Here is a 21692-nt window from a genome sequence, read left to right as displayed (position 1 = left end):
GATGCAATTTCAGTTCCAAGGCAACATACTTTGCAGCAAAGCTGAAAGTAATGATAAAAGCCTTGATTTCTTTTGTCACCCTTGAGTTTGAGGGTGGTGTAGGAGAAAGGAAAGACAGAAAGGAGCAGGTTAGAAAAGGGGAGGAGTTGAAAGAGGAGGGGGAAAAGGATGGGGTGGGGGCAGCCGCATGGGCGGGAGGGAGGGGAGGTATGATAGTGAGAGGGGTTGAGACAGTAGCAGAGTGAGCCAGAGGCAGGGAGGAGGCAGCGAAGGAGCAGCTCTCCTCCTGAGCCTCCATCCCAGAGAAGACAGAGAGGGAGAAGACAGAGAGAAGTCGACAGTCCCGCCTCACCGGCGCGTCTCCTGCAGCTCCTGAAGTTAAAACCGAGACATCTGTTGTGAGGTACGTTGCCTCTCACTGCCTCCTTTTGTGCATCACCTCCTTTCATCTTTATCAAAACTGGCACTGGTGATGTTAAGTAGTGTGTGTGTGTGTGTGTGTGCAGAGATCCTGCCAAGTACAAGGCTTTTTCAGCAGCAGGTTGCTCTCTCTCTCTTTATATGTGTCTATGTGTGTGCCTGTGTGTGAGTGAGACTACATGGAGCACAATGGGGTGTGATTTATTATAATGTCAGAGGCAAGTCTGCTGAGATGTAGTTTCTCTTGACGTTTGAACACTGATAACACTCCCTTCAATCAGAGTCCTTCTCGGCACACTGTGACCTATTGTCACAAAGGACACCGACAAGAGTTGGTTAGTTTAGAAACTTGACTCTGATGGTGCGTATGCTTTCATCTTTTCTTCTTTCTACTGGCACACAACTGAGCAAAAACTGGGGGGAAAGGCTTGTTGGCTCTATTTCTTGTGAAGCTTGCTTTAAATGCTATTCTTTTGATAGGCGTTAATCTTTATTGGTTTAAAAGAGTCACGCTGATCATTTTTCACACTTAATTAATATAATGCCATGTTTGATTTGTGCTAAAAAGTAACAACAAAATTCAAAGTGCAAAAAAAAAAACCCCAAAGTGGCAAAACTACATCGTATCTAATGAACCCATCTTTGCTGTAACTCTTTCCCTGACCTAACTCTCTCTTCATTAGTGCCATTAAGGGTGGTCTAATGTTATCAGACACATTGGCTGTATTGATCTGCTGACCCGTTCCCAGTGGAGCAATAGCCCAGACGAGCTCCCAGTCTTAATCTTTTACTGTGCTTTTTATGCAGCGGATACCAGAGGAGAGGGGAGAGTTATTGAGTGCAATAGCGCAGGGATTGTCTTTGTGCAGATGTTATGATGTCATAGTAGCTGGACCTTGTCCTTCCTGGCTGTACAGGAGAACATGTTTTCACATTAATGAACAAAAGGGAACAAAAAAGAAGTCAAACAACAAAAAAAGAGGGGTGGGTGGTAGTTTGAAGATTCATCATGGACCACACAGCCTGTGACATGAGCCTGTGTTTTTGACATTGTGATATGGCAGAAATTGTGCTAAAGGGCTTAATGTGGGATGATGTCATTTATTTTCGGCTGCAAAATGCTGATGCTATTTCACAGCCAGAAGGTGGATTATGCTTTAAAATAGAGCCCCAGTTGATTATTTGTGTGTGTACATTTCTTTTTTCCCAACAAAGCATTCCTGGCTTTAGCAAATAATTCTGTAATCATCATAATTTACCCAGCCTCGCAGTAGCAAATAAGAGCTATTCCCCAAGCTTTGTGCTGCTGTGCTCCAGCTTGCTGTATAATTTAGCGGCTTAGAATCCCTATTTTGTTAGAAGAAGTACCTCATTATTAATTTTCAATGAGCATCATAATGTTCTCTGCGTCATGTCAGCTCAGTTTTAAAATAACACTTTTGTCCTCTATGAGAAGATAGAGTGTGCGTTGCATAATACCTGTTGATAAGCCTTAAATAGGAGCGTTTCCCACTAAATAAATAAAATTTTAATTTGCTCATGTTTATAACTTGGTAATTTCTTTCTGACTTAATCTATTAATCTTTTGGTCTAAACAGTGGGAAATAAAATATTGAAAAATGGGCATTAAAGTTTCCACAACCCAAGGTGATAACTCGGTTTGTGTTGACTGTTAAAACTCAAAGACGCTGAGCTTAAAAGGCTTATCAACTTTCACGATTGATTTTCTTATCGATTGCTGTCAGCTCCATCTATCCGCGCTCTTGCAAGTGTAGTCCTACAGTAGATGCATGTATTCATGTGCCCGTGGGCAGCATCTGCATATGTGTGGACGTGCTTGTGGATGGCAAAGAAAGTATATGGAGATCAATGCAAGCAGCTGTTCTCTCTACACTTCAAACGCTGCTCTGTTGTAGGCGCCGCAACGCTCCGGCAGGCCTCGCGCAAGGGGATCAAAGGCTAATGAGAAAGCCATCGCACAAACGCACCCGGCAGACCCATGAATATTGATACCGCTCAGGAGGGAGAGAGAGGGAGGCAGGGTATCTTCCCTTGCTCAACAGCATCCAGAAAAGTGTTTTTTTTTTTAAAAGAAAAAAAAAACAAAACAAGAAGAGGGTGGGGGAGCGAGTGGGGGGTCCAAATGTACATCGGAAATGCTTTGGGGTTTAAACCATGCTAGAATAGGTGGACGACTGCTGAAGAGGTTGACGACAAACCTCCCCTAGAATGGGTAAAACGCTCGTGTTGCCAAAGCCGTCAATACTTTAACTTGAATTTCAATGAGCAGAACATTAAACTCCTACAACAACTCCCACGATAGAAACAACCAAATCTAAGAACTGCTAATATATCACCAGAAAAATCAGTGATGTTATATATATTTAAAACTCAAGCGAGATATATAATCTAAAACCGAACCCAAAAAGTCTCCTTTGCCTTTCTTTACTTGAGATAACATGAAAAATCCATCTCTAAGTAGCTGGAGTGGTGGACCAAAGCATTCTGCCTGTGCAAAGCTGTTGCTTCAACACATGCCACTGTGTTGTGCAGTGTACCACTGCCTGCAGGTGACATGTTCCCTCCATGTTTCTTACTGCAGGGTGGTTATTTGTCTAGCAGCACCTCCTGAGTGTCATTCCTTTGTTTCTCCTGCTGATCGATGGCTACATGGCATTTTAAAATTAGGTCCTTCTCCAGCATTCTCCTTCTGAACATCTTCCCCCGCCCCCTCTCTGGCTAAGTTTATAAAAAATAAATAACTAAAACAAGCCAAAGGTGACATTTAGGATTTTCGCCATCCACTAAATCCAGGTGAAGGTAAAGAACACAATGAAATGTTTTTCTTGCCGGTATGTCACTTCAGACCATTCCTGCTGTCAGCAGGCGGGCAAATAGACACTGGAAGGAGGACAAGTAAAGAGGCAGGCAGGCAGGCAGTCAGGCAGGGAGCGGGAGAGTGATGTAGCAGGAAGGCCGTCTACAGTATGTGGGCGACTGTGCTTCCATCTTGACTTGGGGTTGTAAATCAACTCTCCCCTCCGGGGCCTATCTCCCATTCTCAGACCTTCACAACAGCTTGTTCTCCAGCCTGTGACGGGAAGGGCTGTTGTCACAGCAGCTATCGATCGTGTGGGATGAGTTTGTCGGACCGGGGGATTTCACCCATCTGAGCGTGGTCACTGAAGTGTTCTGTCTTGTCTCTGTCTGTCTGTGGGCTACATGTTCTGTCGAATGCCAAGTCGTTACGAGCTCCTGTCAGCTGAATCTCGCACAGTTTTGGTCCAAAATGTGAGCTGCAAAGTAAAAAGGACTACAGATGTTTTGGGTGATAAAATTAGAATGCTTTATAGACTGGACCTTTTAAAGATATTTTCCTCGGTCTGTTAAAACTTCAATAGACTGCTAGGGGCAAACTATTTGATCTGCTTTCAGACTCAAATAGCCCCAAACTTATATACAATAAAAAATAGTTTAAAGCAAGAACAAGTAGTGTTAAGAGTTCTAATTTAACCACTAAAATGGTTTGCAGCCTTCCAGATATACCTATTGCTTTCAGCAGATTGCATAAGAAACATTTGCTATGATGTTATGTCAAAAACATTAATGTATTATGCACAATGGTTTTGTATGGAGCAGACTTTTGTGTAATAACATGATGATGTAATGTCCGTGTGATGTCCACTCCAACAAGAGAACAGAATAAGAAATGCCGATGAAAAGGCAGATATGCGAAGGACAGTTATTCCCATTATCTGAACTGCTAACGGTGGCTAAAACGGCTGGAAAGCAACTCTTATCACCACCAGCAGCAGCAAGCCTCGATAGAAATCATGTTAGGCTGCAAAGAAAACCAACAAACAAACAAACAAACAAGCAAAGCAAGAGTAGATTTGCAGCACTGGAGACAGTGCTTGGAGTGAAGGAATAAATAAATAGGAAAATTACATTGGCATTAGATAGCATACATTAATGGCAATAAGTGGACAGAAATCAGATAAAAAAAAGTAAAAAAGCTTTGCTGTTTATTTCTTTTTTAACTTCTTTATTTGTTTTTAGTGTTTACCCATTTATGTGTATTTAATATTACAGAAGGCTAATGTGACGTGTAACAATAAGTTAGAATAACATTATATTTTTAAAAATTATTGCCCGCTTAGGGTGAGGGCTTACAAAAATAATTCAGTTACTGTTTATGATTGCCACGTCACAGCTGTCTGCCAAACTGTTTACTGGTCAATTTCAGATCATCTGTTAACTGTTTATTTAACTTAGGGTCACTGGAGCCAATCCCAGCTGTAATAGGGAAGGAGGCAGGGTACGCCTTGGACAGAGCGCCAGTCCATCACAAGGCCAACAGAGGCAGAAGGAGCAAACACTCTCACATACACACCTACCGACCACTGAATCACCAGTTAACCTAACAAGCGTTTCATTGCTGTAGGAGGACACAAAGGCCCGAGCTGCAAGCCAACAGTACTAACCACACCACCACCCCAAGCTCACTACAAATCCAGCTACACAAACACTTTCTGGTTAAAGATTATTGATTGAATTTGTAGATACATTTTGCACATTCGGGTTGCAGTTAGTCAATTAGCATTCCTTAGCATATAGTACACACTGGAAACTAGCAGTAGCTAGCCTGAATGTTTTCAGGCACCTCTAAAACTTATAAACGTTATGTCTTCATATGAGGTTCATATCTTAGGAAAGCTTTACTATGTGCAATACCACGCCTAGTACCAGTACTTATGTAAAAGGTATGTGGCAAAAACTGCTTTTAGACATTTTGACCATTGATGTTAGTGGTTAAGGGAGATTTTATAGAGAGAAGAACCTTCCTCTGCTGCTAATTTACATATTTAAGAGGTTTAATGGTGGTCCTTGATAGTCTTAGCACTTTAACACTTAACATGTACTTTACTAATCATCTTGTTTTTTTTTTTTTGATTGCTTTCATGCATTTTGCAGATATTTTTGATATTGTTTGGTTTTACCAGTACCTCTATGTTTAATCTTATCCTTTAGTCTGCTGTCTGATTGTTATGTCTGGGCAAAGCAATTCTGCTTTTAACCCCACCAGTTTTTAAAAAAGGGTTTTTTTTTGCCTGTCCCATTTGGTTCTTTAGCCGTCAGAATTGTTGTCTGAAGGCCAACAAGGATACCCAATGGATTTACTTTACCAAGTGGATCATCACGGCCTTGCCGTATTGGTCCATTCGATCGACCTTTGTTGTTATTATTTATTTTATTTTATTTTCAGTTGTTACAGACGGGACAGACATGACTAGGGGAAAGGAAAGGGAGAAAGAAAGATGAAGGAAAAGAAAAACAGAGGGGAATTGGGACAGTGAGAAAGGGCACTTAAAAAGAGAAAGAGAAAGAAAAAAAACCTCCTGGATCACCTGTTGAGAGAAAAAGAAGAGAAAACAAGCAAAAAAAAAGAGAGCAACATAATAAACACAACACCATCACATTAATCTAGCTAAGTGTAGCAGCAGTAAATGCTAAATATTGAATGTTGTGGTGCAGCACGCAGGACCGACAGCACACAATGTGCTTTGAGGTAGCAGCCAAGAAAGGTGTAGTTTATGTCTATGGACAGTGAACACCCGTGTGCACACCTGTGTGGATCAGCGCGCTTGTATTCAAAAGTTTTCCCCATGTACCGGTCTGCTAGAGGGTGTAGGGAGCCATAGCCCTGTGCCCCAGGGCATGAAGCAGGCATGGAGGAGATCCAGGCCCCAGACATCCAGAGGCCCCAGAGTGCGAGAGCCCAAGGAGGCCCACCGGAGGGGCATCCGTGCCACCCTCCTGGGAAGAGCTGAGGAGAGCCCCAGACGAGGGGTCACCCAGCAGCCACGGAGCAGAAGCCAGAGGGGGTTGCACTGGCCGGCTCTGCCGGCAGCCAGCTATAACCTCACCAATTTAAGAAGCTCTGGATATTTTCAGTCAACGATTGGCAAACAAGCTACAATGACAGCGTTTTATGTATGTATTTAATATTTATTTATTTCTCCATTTTCCTCCCAAAGCAATAATTTAGATTTAATGTATTACTATTTTTTGTTGTTTTAAATATTCAAATTAAAGAAAAAAAATTATTAAAATGCTATTTAAAACAACGATTTTTTAAAATTGATACTCAAATGAAATGGGTATCCCGAAATCTTTGGGCTGGGACTATTTTTCAGGCATCTGGTCAAGATTTCAGGAAATAATTTCAAGACTGTATTGGACAAACAATTGGCATCATGTTGTTTAATGACCTTTAGAGGTGCTATTAAACAGCTTTTGTTACTACAAGATAAAAAATGTTGCTGCCTACTGTGTTAGACTTTATACTAAACTCAGCTAAGCTAAACAGTTTCATGCTATAGCCTGATATTTTTAGGATAAATTCAACAAAACTCATTTAAAAAACATTTTTTAACTGTTAATATACCTTTTAATGTTAAAGTTTTAATCTTCGTTTATTGCTCAATTTTAAGATCTCTGAGGAGTTTACATTCATCCTAGCTTTAAGTTTTAATGTACTTTGTTAATTCATTTTGTGTGGATAATGTAAAACCTGGTGAAAAAAAAAAGAACATACACAACACGTTTCAATTGTCAGGAATTATTCATCAGCACATGATCAAAAATTATTACTGGTTTTTGGTCTTAAAACTATGTAAATACAACCTTAGATGTACTACAAAATAGGTATCTGAAATAGTATCTGAAAAATTAAGTTCACTCTTACCTTAGGAAGCTAAGTATCAGCCAGGTGCCACTAATCAATCTTCAACAACATCATCACTGTGTGAGCAGCTCTATAAAAGCAGAAGATCTGAGAGCATTCAGGTCTGTGTAACACAACACCACGGAGGTAAAGACATCAGCAATGTATCTGCAAGAAGCAACCAATATTGGAAGGGTTAAAAGACCATTTCCAAACAATTTTAAGTCTCCAAAGTAAATTATTAAAGATTCAAATGTGACGCCATCTAGCCAACAGCTAAAGCTTGGTCTGAATTGGCTCATACAACAAGACAGCAATAAATCTACAAGAGAATCGCTGAAAAAGTAAATAATCAAGGTGCTGCAATGACCCAGTCAAGGTCCAGAGAGCCGTGCATTAATGATAGCCCGCTAACCTCAGTGAACTGAAGCAACAAAAGTCCTGCCCAGTGATGTGAGAGGGTTATACAGAACACAAAATACTGTTAGACTACTGTTAGTATACATTCTCATCCCAACGTGTAACAAACTGACGAATGTGACAAATCGTCAGTATGTTACATGCTCGGAGGCATGAGAGCTATAAATGTGTTTTATGTGTGACATGAAAATCAACCTAACAAAGTACGTTTAAAATTGTTCACTTTCAGATCTTGAATCGCTTTGGAAAACACTATTTGATAGAGTTAAGGTTAGGGTTAGGGCTGGAGCCTCTGCTCTAGGTGTGTCTTAATGCCACGAGTGGCTTTCTATTGGTTTCAATTGATAACCCAGAGCTTTCATAAGGGCGTAGAAGGGTACTTTTTGCCTTACTATGAGACACCTAGGGGTGTGACAGATTGTTGGTATGTTAAGCACTGGGAATGATAGTGCTCTGTAGTATAAGTTATTGCTGCTAAAGGTGATTCTACCAGCTTTTGAATCATAGGATATACCTAATATTTCCTAAACGGCTTCTGAATTTTCCCTAAGTTTTTGGTAAATAAATATTGACATTGTGTACTATATCATTTTGTATTTACTGAATATAAAACCTGGTGAGAACTGGATGAGTTTTATTATGTCTTGATATGGCCTTAGAATTGAAAGAAAGTGTTTTTGTGAGTTTTTTATGACAGTTAAGTTTCATCAAATGTTCCTTGGTGATGGTTCCTACTGATGTGTAGCTTACATAAGAGATAACCATCGGCTTTGCTAAACTAAAACTTGATACAAACAAGGATACCATAAAAACTCTCTACATTAAATCTGTTTCTAAACTATATAATAATGAAAACACCAACAAAATTAATGAATATGCAAATGTCAAAAGAAAGAACGCACTTACAGCATGTTTGTAGAAGCAAACCTATTAATTATTCACTAAGACAACTATTTGTAGTAAAAAGCCCCTGTGGATTCACTGTTTACTATGCTACAGTGCATATGTTAATGCATATCAGATGATGTTCAGGCGCCAATGAATGTTATGCTGAGACAGTGTGTATCAAAGTGAACCCGATGCAGAGGGGTGAAACCGTGAATAATTCTCATTATGTGCAGATTCTGTGATCCATTTGACCTGTAAAGCAAGTAAACAAAGCTCATGATGCTCTAAGAAAGCCTTAAAACAAAATGACATGGTGATGCAACACCCTGACTTCATTGATTCTGTGCTGTGGCTACATCTTTATTTTCTTGGTATGTCCCCTGCTGGAGTTCGTACATGGTGAGAATGACATTATGTTTCAATGAGTGCTGTGGTGAAAAATTTCAAAGTTCAATCAAATGCAAATTCAATTTATGAACAGTGCTCCTAAAAAAATAACATTGTATACCAACGGATCTCCGATAGTATTCTCACCAAAGTCAAACTACTTTAAAACCAAGTAGTTAAAATATTCACCAGCGCTCTTTTCACTCTTTGAAAGCCAATTAGGTGAAGGTTTCATGGAAATCGGGGACAGCATTTGATCTCCTGATGTCATTTTGAATTCAAGAGGGAATAAATTACACAAATTCCAAAATTAAAAAGCCCATTCCTCCACCTCTCCCTGTCAGATCTCCTGTCACTTATCCAGATAAAATCTACAATTAGGTGATTTTTTTTTTTCCACACTTTGGTTATTTGACAAAAGCTTGCACCAATTTAAATGCGTATTTGATTTATGGTAGCAGATGCTAAAGCGTAATCAAAAGTGCAATTTAAAATGAGTTTTAAGTGTCTGAAGAAAAGCACATCAACACAACAGTCCCTACATTACAGAAAAATGAATTCAATCTCGATGGCCATGGACGAGTCATGTAAATGACAACGCACTGAAACTGATAATAGAAGTAATAATGCGCCACCATGTCACCAGTGCTTCCATATTCTTTGTCCTCGGGCAGTTTCAGAGTGTTTCTTCATCTTGTTTCCTCCCCCTGCGAGCCTAGTTTGTGAAACACCACCGTCGCTGCACACAAGAGCACACCCACTCAACCTCCAGCCTGCTGAGAGCACTTGAAAGCAATTTTCTTTTAATCAAGTTCACTATAAAAGCCCCTCTGATGCCAACCTGAGCAACACTACCATTTTGGGGTTTTTTCCCAGCTCCATCCATTGATTTCTTTATGAGCAATATGAAATGCTGTTTACCTCAGAAAGAGAATTTGCAGAGTTTATTGCTCTTTCTGGACAGATGCAAATGGTGTTGCGCTGTTGGATGGTTTCAAATTTGAAATAGTTTTAAAGGTCTGCAGCACTTATTTTCATCACCTTTTCTGAAAATGTCTATAAGCGCAGAATAAATTTGAGTCTACTGAAATTTACTGAAGCCTAAAAACATTCTGTGGAAAAGATTTTCCATAAATAAACCAGCAAATGTTTGACTCTGTTAATTAAAGAGATACTGAAAGAACTGCAACTGTATCCATTTTATTGCTGTATGTGGTCGGGTTGGCCTAAAAATAACTGTTTAAAAAACAGATAACAGGCCTAAAACAGAGGTTTACAGAGGAGATCACTCTTGGAATTTCTTGGTGGAATCATTAAAGATGTAAACACTTTAAATGTGCTATAATTGTGGAATTTTATGAGTTAATGTGTTTTTAAAGGGGATCTATCATACTTTTCTTTATTATCTGTCACATATACACCGGTTCAGTGGTGGATGCTCTCATTAAACAGGGCAAATGTTTTAAATTATGAAATCACCGCATGCACTAGTAGTCCATTTGAGCCAAAAGCTGATCTTAATGTTCAAGTTTATAGATGTTTTTTACCTGTGGATATCAAAGATCCAACATAGCTGATTTAAATGGCTAAATGAACTCCTCGACATGTCTTGAAGATCTCCAGAGTCCTGGTAACGAACTAATCATCTGATTCAGGTGTGTTGACCCAGGGTGATATCTAAAACCTGCAGGACACTGGGCGTTGAGGCCTGGTGTTCCCCACCCCTGCCTTATATGGTCATCTCAGGCACGTAGCTTTCACTGCCCCACCCACCTGCTGTTCAAACCAGTCAGACAATTAGAAGAAATTTGGTTAAATGAGGGGGAGGCCACAAAGGGAAAGGAGCCAAAGCAGCCTTGTTCAGGAACTGTGCCAAGGCACAGTTAAAAAATTTGGAACTACCCTCCATGTAAGTCCACTCTAGTAGAGTTCAAGAATAAAAAATATGGAGTTGAAAAAGTGCCCAACAGATCAATCTTAATAAAAGAGAAAATCCTAATCCTGGAAAAGCTTTTTAAACACTCTCAGATGATTTATAATGTGAAATTACTCCAAAATTGCATTTATAGCAGAGGTGGGACCAAGTCATTGTTTTGCAAGTCTCAAGTAAGTCTCAAGTCTTTATCCTCAAGTCTCAAGTGAAGTCTCAAGTAATGTCAGGCAAGTCCGAGTCGAGTCTCAAGTCACTGGTGTAAAAGTCCGAGTCAAGTCACAAGTCTGAAACTTTGAATTTCAAGTCCTTTCGAGTCTTTAAAAACCCCCGAAAAAAAGCATGTTGCAGTTATATGCTAAATGTAAATATTAGACCATGTAATTTTAAAATCTGTGTTTTTCTCAACACATGACAAAATAGTGAACTTAGAAAATATACACAAATTGTGAAATTGCACCTCTATAAAATGCAGCTCAATTAAACCTAGCTCCAAGAATAATTTTCACCGACAGTTCTGAGATAAGCTGCATGTTATTCTTGGATGCGGTTGTAGGACCAGCTTTAAAATCGCATGACAAAAATATCATACATATTAAAAAAAACTGTATCACCAACGTAGCCTGGACAACATTTGCTAGTTAGATGAAGTCAGCTATCTCATCGTAGCATATTTATATGCATATTTATAATTATACGGTTCTTGGAGTGAGTGCACACACTCATGAAGTTTAGTAACTTCAGGTCACTGCAACAAGCCCAGGTACAGTTTACCGACGGATGGGTACAGGACCTTGAAACGCACCGTGTAGAAAGTAAAGACCATCGTACGTATCATAAGTTTACCAGTCTCACAAATCGTCGTCATAAATACACATTCGTTAACCGTTTATTAATAGGACCTTTGAGCTCAACGGTAATTAATCAGTAGTGGAAATAATTTTTGGTACCCATCACAGAAATGTAGCAGTGACAATAATACTGTATGCTGTAATCGCACTGGGCAATTAGTGATACAAAAACCTGTTTTATCCTGTGAATAAAAGTATATGTTTTTGTCAATGTACCATAATAACAGAGGCGAAACGCAATATTGTGTCAGGACAATTCACTATTTATGCACAATAAATAAAGGAGCATAGCGCGACAATTTCTGTTCAGCGCCAGACTTGCTTGTAACCTATATCACCAATTATGTTATGAAAATGACGTATTAACTACTAAAAAACACTGACCTTCGTGTAAATGCTTGGAGCAGACTAACCTGTGAGCTGGAGTGTTCTGGGACGTTATATTTGATCTTTGAATGGCTGAAATCCAGGCCATCCGTCGCGTCTTTGTTACTTCGGAAACATGGCTCGAACAATTTCTCTTCAACGACGTAATCCGATAACAACCGATCTCTTTACCCGTCGGCTTCCCGTGGCTGTCATGCGACCGGCTATTGCAGTTAATAATACAACAGCTTCTTGACATTTTTGTGTTTCTTTTTATCGCTGTGTGACTGATTTCAATTGAAAGCCTGCGTGCGCTAGTACCTCTTGCCACGAGTTCCCAGAATCCTTTGCGGTTTTACCCCTGAATGACATCACATTTTCAATCTCTATATAATATGCATGTTAAGTTTTATATTTGGGGTGAAATATCAAGTCTTTTCAAGTAAACCGGTTCAAGTCCAATTCAAGTCCCAAGTCATTGGTTTAAAAGTCCAAGTCAAGTCACAAGTCTTAGAACATTTTTTCAAGTCAAGTCTAAAGTCATAAAATTAATGACTCGAGTCTGACTCGAGTCCAAGTCATGTGACTCGAGTCCACACCTCTGATTTATAGTAATTGTAATTCTGTGATTATGCTTGATATTTTTTTTTTTTTTTTTTTTTTTGCGCACACTCAGTTTGAACTCTTCTTAAGCACTTTCAGCACTTGTGCCTCCTCTTGATGTCCTCGGAGGAAATAAGTTTCTGCTGTATTAAATTAGTAAAGAACATATTGTAGAACCACTTAACAGTCACTGACCTTGAAAGCGAAGTGCATATGAATGTTTCCCTGCTGCATTGGTAATTCAGGCGCCGTTTCAACAAGAGCACCTTGTTTGACACATTGCAGATGTGTGTCCAAGTGCTTCAGCGTGGCATCAAATGACAAGTGACAAGCAAGCAAGGAAACATCAGTAATTATTCATGCATTTTCTAGGACCTGCAAGTAAGGTGATCTGTTGATTTTGTTAACAGAACACGGCAAAAATGTTGCAAATGTGGCCTTTCAGACTTTGACTTTTAATCTTTAATGTGCGCCTTCATCGGAGAACTAAAGAAGAAACTGTCAAAATGTAGCAGAATGTGGCAGCATTTTTTATTTTTTTTTCAGGCCACATGACTATTGTAAACCCAGAAGTCCCTCTTTTGGCATTACTTGGTCTTCACCAATTTCTGTGAAAAATATTGTTGTTTAAGCTAAAGCCATTATACTTATTTTCTTACATACTGTACATATGTGGGGTACTGATGGATGCTCATGTGGTCAGCAGATAGATAGATAGATCGATCTTCTGCATAGATGATCATGTCAGACACCCAGTGCACCAAGATAAGATAAAGAAGGATTATTTTGCACTGTGAGTAATACAAAACTAGTTTCCCAAGAAACTAAATATAGAGTGTACATGCAGGTTAATCTTTTGTGTTTTCTTGCTGTAAATAATGCACACCAGGTTTAGTGGAGCTGTTCAATGCAAACGGCTACCTGCTTCAACCAAAATGCAAACCAAGATAGGATGATTTGATTCTTTGTTGTCATAAAAACACTCTTTAGAGCTGCTTTTGTTAAAATGTTACACTATTTGAATTTGTGCAATTTGCCATTCTTTGCCAGAAGATGTTTATGTGTAGTTCATATTTTAGTTCAAAGCATATAATCACCTCATTAGCCAAGATGAACTGCATACACTGTATAGGCGCAGAAGAAACGTAGCAAAAGCCTAACTCACTGTCTACCTAAAGATTTCCTGTCATGTTTGCTTAAACTCTGAAGACTGTTTCCTAAAAATTATTAAACAGAAACACCAGCCTTGCAAAGATTTCAACCTCCGGGCTAAAAGCTTCTACCCAAAAAAAAATAATAATTTAGTTTGACGAGAATGAGAATAGTGTGTGCTTGGTGTTGAATTTTCTTGCAATTTCTTTTGCAGGTCAAGCGTACACGATGTACTAAGAGAGTTTGTGACTGAACCTGAAAAGACTGATCGTCCTGAACACACAGGTGAGTCTCACTGTTCTTGCTGTCTCCTAATAACAAGGATCCTTGAAATGATGGATGGTAGTACGAAGTTAACATCAGACATTGTGAAGTGTGAGCAATGCCTGGATGATAAGTCAAGTAATCCCTCAGAATATTTATAGTGTTTTATACCAGAAGGGATCTGACATTTTTATTACATTGATTCACCTCCATGTAATCTACTGGAACAGAAACATGATTAAAATTTAAAAATCAATCATGCATTTGCCATTTACAGACGTCTGCATGGCGTCAGGGCAAAAACACATCAAATAAGTGAAAAAGACGAGTCTCAGAGATCAATACTCGAACTATTCTTGTCTTTGAGTTAGCTGGAGTCTTCTTTCTATGAATTTTAAAGTTAAACACGTGTAACCATCAGAGAAGCTGCGCCATTTATCCATATCCTTCGCCTGCAGCAGTCACTTCCATAAGGAAAACATGTTGTGCCCATACTGCACTGAAGCCATTATCAGGTCTATCCCTGAGAACAAAGTGAATTCAGCCTGCAGAGACACAAAGTCTGTAAGAATAATGATTACTTCCTACGACATATACCTTTTGCAAAGTGCACATTTTCTCGGAATATATAAAACAATCCATGCATAGGTGCCCATACCAAACCAACTCTGGCATAAATAAATAAATGAGAAGTTACATGATCAAATTAAGTAAATGAAATGACTCAGTGGCTGCCCTGCATAATGAAACACTATTATAAGGTATTGAAAGTATTGCAAAGGCAATGGTGCTGAAGTCTTTGCCAAGCAATAAACTACTTATCAGGAGAAAACAGAGTTAGCAAGAACTATTGTCGCTTTTAGAAAGCATGAAAAGACAGCCTAATGTGTTTTAATGAAACTCTAAGAAAGAACCACTTTAAACTTTAAAGGGTAGTTTAAGCAGTAAAATGAGAAATGAAATAAGTCCTGAAATATCTTTATATTGCTTTCTAAAGTGCACTGGCTGTGCAGCAGAACTTTGTGAGGGTGGGAATCTAAGTGGAAAGCACACACGTTAATAGCTACATTTCCTTGACTTTTTCTATTTTCAGATTCAATCTTCTATTTTCAGGGGGAGCTGCACCGGTGTAGAAAGCCGAGGTGATTACTTTCGGTATCTGTTTGTATCTCCCAATAATGATGATGATGATGATATCTGGAGCTTAAGATGCAACAAAAACACTGCGTTATGCAGAGTTCACCTTCCAGTCTGTGTTAATGAGATGACTCCTGCACCCATATGCTGCTGTTTAATTTGCAGAAACCTGCATGCTGCCGGTATGAAGATGGTCAGTGCAGTCATTGTGTGCATTATAGAATATATGCAGCTTTCGACGCTGAGTATGCCACTAGTGAATGTCTGAATGTCCAGCTGTGCGGCGAGCTCATCCTCCCTGAGGTAGTTACGCGGGAAAGGATGATGCAAGTGGAGCAAAATATCCGCATTACCGACACAGCCTTAAATGCTGTGTTTTGTCACATTTTTAATGATCGTGCCCTCACTAAGCTCAGGTTGCGACGTATCAGCGCTGACCCTCGTGGGCTGAGCTCTGGTAACACCTTCCAATCTGTGTTAATGAGATGACTCCACTCCGTCTACGGGTCACGGTGATATTTACAGAAACCGTTGTAGCGGCAGAGATCCGCGCCTCCCTGCGGTGCGTCCTCGCCTCATTTGCATAGCTTTCAGACTTCCCTTCCTCACTCTCCCTGTTTCATCGCTCTCGCTGTGCTCCTCCGTGATCGACAGGCTCCTTCACACTTCTCTCCAGTTTGTGTCGCACATGTTAATTAAAGCCTCTAATTAGCTTCCCGTACTAAAAGGCCGCATTAAATCAGAGTTGGAATGGCAAATGATTCCTGGCATTAGCATAATTGTGTTTTTGAAGTGTAAAGATTCGGGCATTAGGGATGCTAGCACGCGTTTTTGTTTCAATGATTTGTTGTGTTTGTGGCTCAGGGCCCAAGGGGCTGCTGGAGGTTGGCTGGGTGGGTTCTGGGGCCTCAGGACCCTACAGGGGCCACACGCTAATGAGCCCCGCTATTCTCTGATGAAGCAGATACAGGAAAAACAAAGCTGCAATGTAATACCCTCAGGTGCCCCTAAGAGTCCATCACAGCAGAGTTTGCTATATGTGCAGAGAAAGTAACAGATAGTAAACCAGCCCCCACCTCCTCATAACCATTGCATCACTCTAAAATTGCAAATCACATTCAGAGGTACCTCAGTACTTACAAGCTCTGTACATAAAATAGCACTTACAAATGAGTCATCGGCTTGGTGATTGTTCGAAATGCTCTGAATCACAGCTGAGCTGACAGCAACTTTCAAAAGCCATTGATTAGATCTGTAATGATTTTGTGCATTCGATTCACTGTGCTGAACAACTACAGTTTACTAATGTTCTCAAAAATTTCACATTTCATAAAGCAAGCTACAGAAAGCAGAATTTAAATCCCACACACGGTGGTTTAAAGTGTAAAAGAAGCAACTACAAACGTAGCTATGAACTGCAAGGAGTGTAATGGCAGGATTTAGTTGCTATGGAAGCAAAGAGAGTGACAAACAAGCAAAAGTACATCTGCAAATTTTTGGAGGTTGTAATTTTCGGTTTTATTAAACCTGACCAAGCAGGAAAATTAGTCTGAAAAATTAACCAACTGGCCACTTGAGGCTGACTCCCAAGAGTAGGTCAATCCCCAATGACTCCTATATTAAAAGGCACAACTTGAGTAGTCCATGATCATGTTTACAACCATGTATGGTCATGATGACACAACAACTTTATGTGGGGGGAATTTTTTGTTAAAGGCCCTCAATCAAAAAATATTGAGGCATAGAGTTCTGAAATATTGGGAGCAGCTGAGGAGGAAAAAGATGGGTGACAACATAGTCCGCTAGGCTGCACGGCAGCAAATTGTATTGCAATTTTTTGAAAATTTAATCTTTTGAAAATTTAAAAAAAAAAAGATTTTTCATGCTTTTTGACTGAAATTATAGTATTTGTTTGTATTACTTAGCACTCAAGAGCCGTTACATGTGTAAATTTCATTTGCTAGATTAGCCTTTCTAGCACACGTCCATAAAGGGTCAGTTTCATCCTTTCTGCAGCTTAAGCAGAGGCGCCCCACCTCTCCCCAGCCACCTCCTGCAGCTCATCTAGGGGCACACCAAGGTGTTCCCAAGCCAGATATAATCTCTCTATTATGTCCTGGTCCTGCTTCAAGGCAAATACAATCAATTCAGGATTAAAAAAAACTTTTAAAAAAAGGGCTAAGAATAGCCATGTCAATCTTTTATATACAGTTTATGGTAAGCAGCCTGGTTGAAATTTTGGAAAATGTCAGTCCCAGTTATCCATAACACTATAGAGCCACAAAGACGTTTGCATCTGTTTGTGGGAGTTGTAGTTCCACCCTAATGTGAGAACATATTGTCAAAAATAAAACCTGTATATGTCCGTCAGCTGTACTCAAACTGTCCTGTCGCAGGAGAGTGATGACTTCAGGATCCACTTCCTTATTAGTGTTAGACTCTGATGCCCCAGGTCATGTCCTCTATTATAGAGTGACATATCTGGATTTACAAGTGATTAGTGCTGTGCACGTCGTCAGCTATCAAACATGACTGAAGCTGTCAGCATCCCATGAATCGTGCCTTGGGGTAAACATGATGTACTTTTCAGGAGCTTCCTCTGGGTGAACTCGCTCACTGCTTCTGTGGTGAAATTATTCAGGGTGAACTCGTCTACCCAAAGGCGCAATGGTGGAACGGTGACAGTTTGGGGGTTGTGTGATAGCTGAGAGTGTTGTCATATGAGTTATTATTGAACCAGCCAGACATACCACAATGCAGCACATTCCCGCTCTGGCCTTGATTCCGCTCCAGGCACGAAAACCCATTAAGATGCATTGCAGAAAAGTTGAAGAAATGATGTAAGGAGGAGGCAGCAGACAGAATTATTACCACTTCTACACAAGGCTGCCTTTAATATCATTAATTCTAATTAAACGATTTTTCTGTCAGCAGTCAAATCATTTCTGGGTTTTGTTTTTTTTTCCAAGACCAATGTTGATTACATAATGGCATACTGCCACGTTCTTGAAGTGACAGATGTAATTATGTGGAATGATTTTTTTTAATGGCTGCAATATGCATTTTTACTTTTGAGAGAGAGAGAGAAAGAAAGAAAAACATTAAGAAAAGACGGAAAGCAATAGAAAAGACAAATTCAGAGAAATATGGAGACTGCATGCAGCGCCAGACTCTGTTTGGAAGTCTAACATTCATTATGTCTGTTTCACTGGTGCTGTTAGTCAGAGCTTAGTAGGAGATCGCAGCCAGCCAGCAGAGGAACCAAGGGCACTGCCAGAGGCTTGATTTACACAACAAAAAGACATTTCACCCTATGTGACCTGGACAGGACTTCAACATTGTTTCTCAAAGTTTTGCCAAGTTTATGTAGTTGCAGCTGCCAAAAGGAAACTCCGCTAGAACGAGCTGTGAATGTTGGCCGCTGTGCCCCCGCTGCATCCATCTATTCTTGCTGCATCTGTGTTGATTGCAGCTCCAACTTCTGTCAACAAGTACATGAAGTTTGAACTTTACTTAAGCTGCAAAAAGACACTGAGGTCTGTCGTTATAGAGGAGTCAAGAGTTACTTGGCATTGCCTTTATAAACAACAGTAATAAACCGAGACACAACAGCACCACGCAGCTCGCAAAGCACAAATCATGTAATTATATCATTTCTGTGAATGTGGTTTCCTCTCTCATTCCCTTTCTTCACTTAAAAATCAAATTATTTTGGAGCCTGGAGCATTATGGAAGTGCATTACACAAGAAGAATGCATAAGAATAAAGCTGACAACTGGTAGAATATAGGAAATGGCGCAGGTATTGTGTTATGCCTTTGCAATATATTAACTGACCTGTTGATATCACTGTTTTTATCTTGATAAATAAACTTTAATGCCATAAATAAATGCAACATGACTAAGTCTTTGGCTTGCATCAGCTAATATACTTACAAGAACAGTGCTGGCATGCTAATAGAGTATTTGACAGGCAGTCTTAACACTTTAGCACAAAGCAGAGTTAAAGATTATAAGAATATCTTTGATTTTTCAGGTATTTGGCTGCAAACGTCCATCCATTTAATTCCATTTAGCCAATTCATATTGGCCCTTGTGGGCTGTCTTAGGATGAGAGCCAGGAGCGGTCTCGTCTCACTGTCATGAACAGCAAATATGACGTCAGCAAACACGTGATGCGAGCTGTGCTTTTGTGTCGTTTTGGCCCTTCGTGCAGGTCAAACCTCCACCAGGTTAAAGGCATGAGTATGTGACTGTGTCAGTTCTTACTGCCAGTTTATATCAGATTATACAGAGGGAGATGTTGCAACAGTTTGAAAAGCAATTTCTTTGCCTTCAGCTTTGACTTCTTCTCTTCCTATACCGGCGCTGATTTGGACCAGTGTTTGCTCGCAACACGTCCAATCCGGCAAATATAATGGACCCATAACACAGAGAGACAGACTCACACACAGTCACATCTATGGACATTTTAGAATCACCAATCACCTCAAGAGAATATTCAAACTTTAAAAGGAAGGCCAGTCAGTGGATTTGAACCATTGCTTTGTAATGAGGGTGCTAACCACCCTGCCCTTCCTGATGCCAGCAGCATAGGTTATTGCAGTTTTTTTGCAATGTATTTAACAAGTTGTCTGTCCAATTAGTGTAGAGATATGTTTGTCAAACAAACAAAGCAAAAAAACTATACAAATGACAACTTTATTGCTGTGTTAAGAGAACAAATCCAAGGACTGACAGAGTCATGAGGGAGCCATTATGGTGAACAATTAAATTTTAATAGTATTCAGACTAAACCAAAATAGCAGATTGAGCCAGAGTGCTATCTGTAGAATCACACAGGTAATTCAATAAGAATTGTTTTTCCTCTCTAACAGCAGTTGGCAACACATAAAAATCCAATCACCTGAGATGTTTGTGTTCCAAGAAACCTCTCATAATCTGCTCCACATATCTGACAGATGGGTAGTCGTTAAAGCGCGAGTGTTACATAGCCACAGGTCTGTGTTCCAACATTAGATTCGTAGATTTCAAATGAGCCATGATGTGCTTACAGGTGTGCATTTATTGGCCGTTTTACAGCAGCTTCAAAAGTGACTCAGCTAACCAGAAGTAAGGACCAAAGCAATCTGTTTAATCACTATAGAAATAAAACAGATCTGATTTATAATGTAAGGTTCACTCCTATTCTCCTGAGATATTGAAGCTATTTGACCAATGAGTAAATTCATCAGCTCAAGTTCAACATGTACGTTGTTTCTGCATTTAAAAAATAATAATTTTCTTTGGTTTTAAAGGTGTTGTCAATAACATGCAGGCATTGTAAAGTGAAATGTGGGCGTTCACCTTTAAGAAGCACTGACAGACAGTCTAGATAAAAACAAGCCGATGGCAAGATGACAGGCGCAAGAATAAAGTGATATTTTAATTTGAAAAATCCCAGCACCTCATTTGAGTTGGGTGGAGCTCCAAACACCAGGCAGAAATATGTCAGGTAAACACACACACACATTCTCGCTCTTTCTCTCTCTGCAGCTCTGATTGAGTGAAAGTGTCTGCGTTGGCGGTCAAGGTCAGCTGATAATGGGAGAGATTGAGGACAGGGTGAGGCGGCGGGGGGGTCGGCAGCAGTCTCAGGTAATGAGATTTACGACCCTGAGCTCTCACTGCGCACCCCTCTCACACTCATCCCCCCCCAACCCCTCAGCTAACATGATTTATAGATCTAATAGTCGTCAGCGCTCCCGCCTAAGATAGAGCCTTCACATTATCACAGAAGGAAAGTCATCCGTTCAAGAGGGCAACAATACAGAGACAGCTTCTTAGATGTTTCTGCATGTGTTTGTATGTGTGTGTGACATGCTAATGCTTCAATGCATGAAGACATCAGCGTGTGCACAGATACCTTATCTTAAGAGCGGAAATAGTTTATGTTTGTATACAATATAACAATACAATGCAACAATAGATCATTGGGCGATTCAAGGCATCATGTATCGTCAACTGGTTATTACCCAGCTTTTCACCTGTGCACTTTTGGTTTTCTGGCTTCACTGCTGTTTTGGTTTTAACACTACATATTTAGAAGTAACTAGCAATCAGTTTGCGACTAGCTGATGGACATTCACTAATGTTGATAAAGAGCCATGTAGTTGTTGGATGCCAAAGCACAGCTAATTAGAGGACAAATAACAGCCTTAACATTCAGCAATTCAACTACATAGACTAAATCATCAAATAACTCTGTTTTATTTTAATTTATTCACTTACTTTCTGTCAGTTTTCAAGTATGGAGTGGTCATGATTATTCTAAAAAACTTAAATGCATTTCGACCAAAACGTTTTGGTTTTTTTTGGACTCTTAGGAACAAAACCTTTCCCTTTCATGACTAGGGATGGGTACCGTGTCCGGTGCCATGATGGCACCGGTTCTGACATAAACGGTAGTAACCAGACCGAAAAGCAGCGCACATTTCGGTGCTTTATTTCGGTGCTTTTTTTCCTGAGCTGTGATACACTTCTAGCCAATAATTTTACGTTTCCGAGGA

The 21692-nt window shown here is 39.9% G+C and overlaps 1 long non-coding RNA gene across 1 annotated transcript in view; it reads left to right on the top strand.

Annotated features, from left to right (window-relative positions):
* The first annotated feature begins 258 nt into the window (after positions 1-258).
* LOC146689707 (uncharacterized) overlaps positions 259-21692 on the top strand; it is a 62023-nt gene continuing 40589 nt past the window's right edge. The window contains exons 1-2 of the long non-coding RNA XR_014916073.1: positions 259-403; positions 13959-14029. This is a non-coding gene — a long non-coding RNA (uncharacterized LOC146689707). The remainder of the gene's footprint in view (positions 404-13958; positions 14030-21692) is intronic.

Source organism: Copadichromis virginalis, linkage group LG17 (genome assembly GCF_057382275.1).
Source record: "Copadichromis virginalis isolate Kocher_CV1m ecotype Utaka linkage group LG17, C_Virginalis_male_GT1.1, whole genome shotgun sequence".
NCBI classification, from domain to species: domain Eukaryota; kingdom Metazoa; phylum Chordata; class Actinopteri; order Cichliformes; family Cichlidae; genus Copadichromis; species Copadichromis virginalis.
Note: the sequence above shows the minus strand (reverse complement) of the source record. Positions and strands in the feature narration are given on the sequence as shown.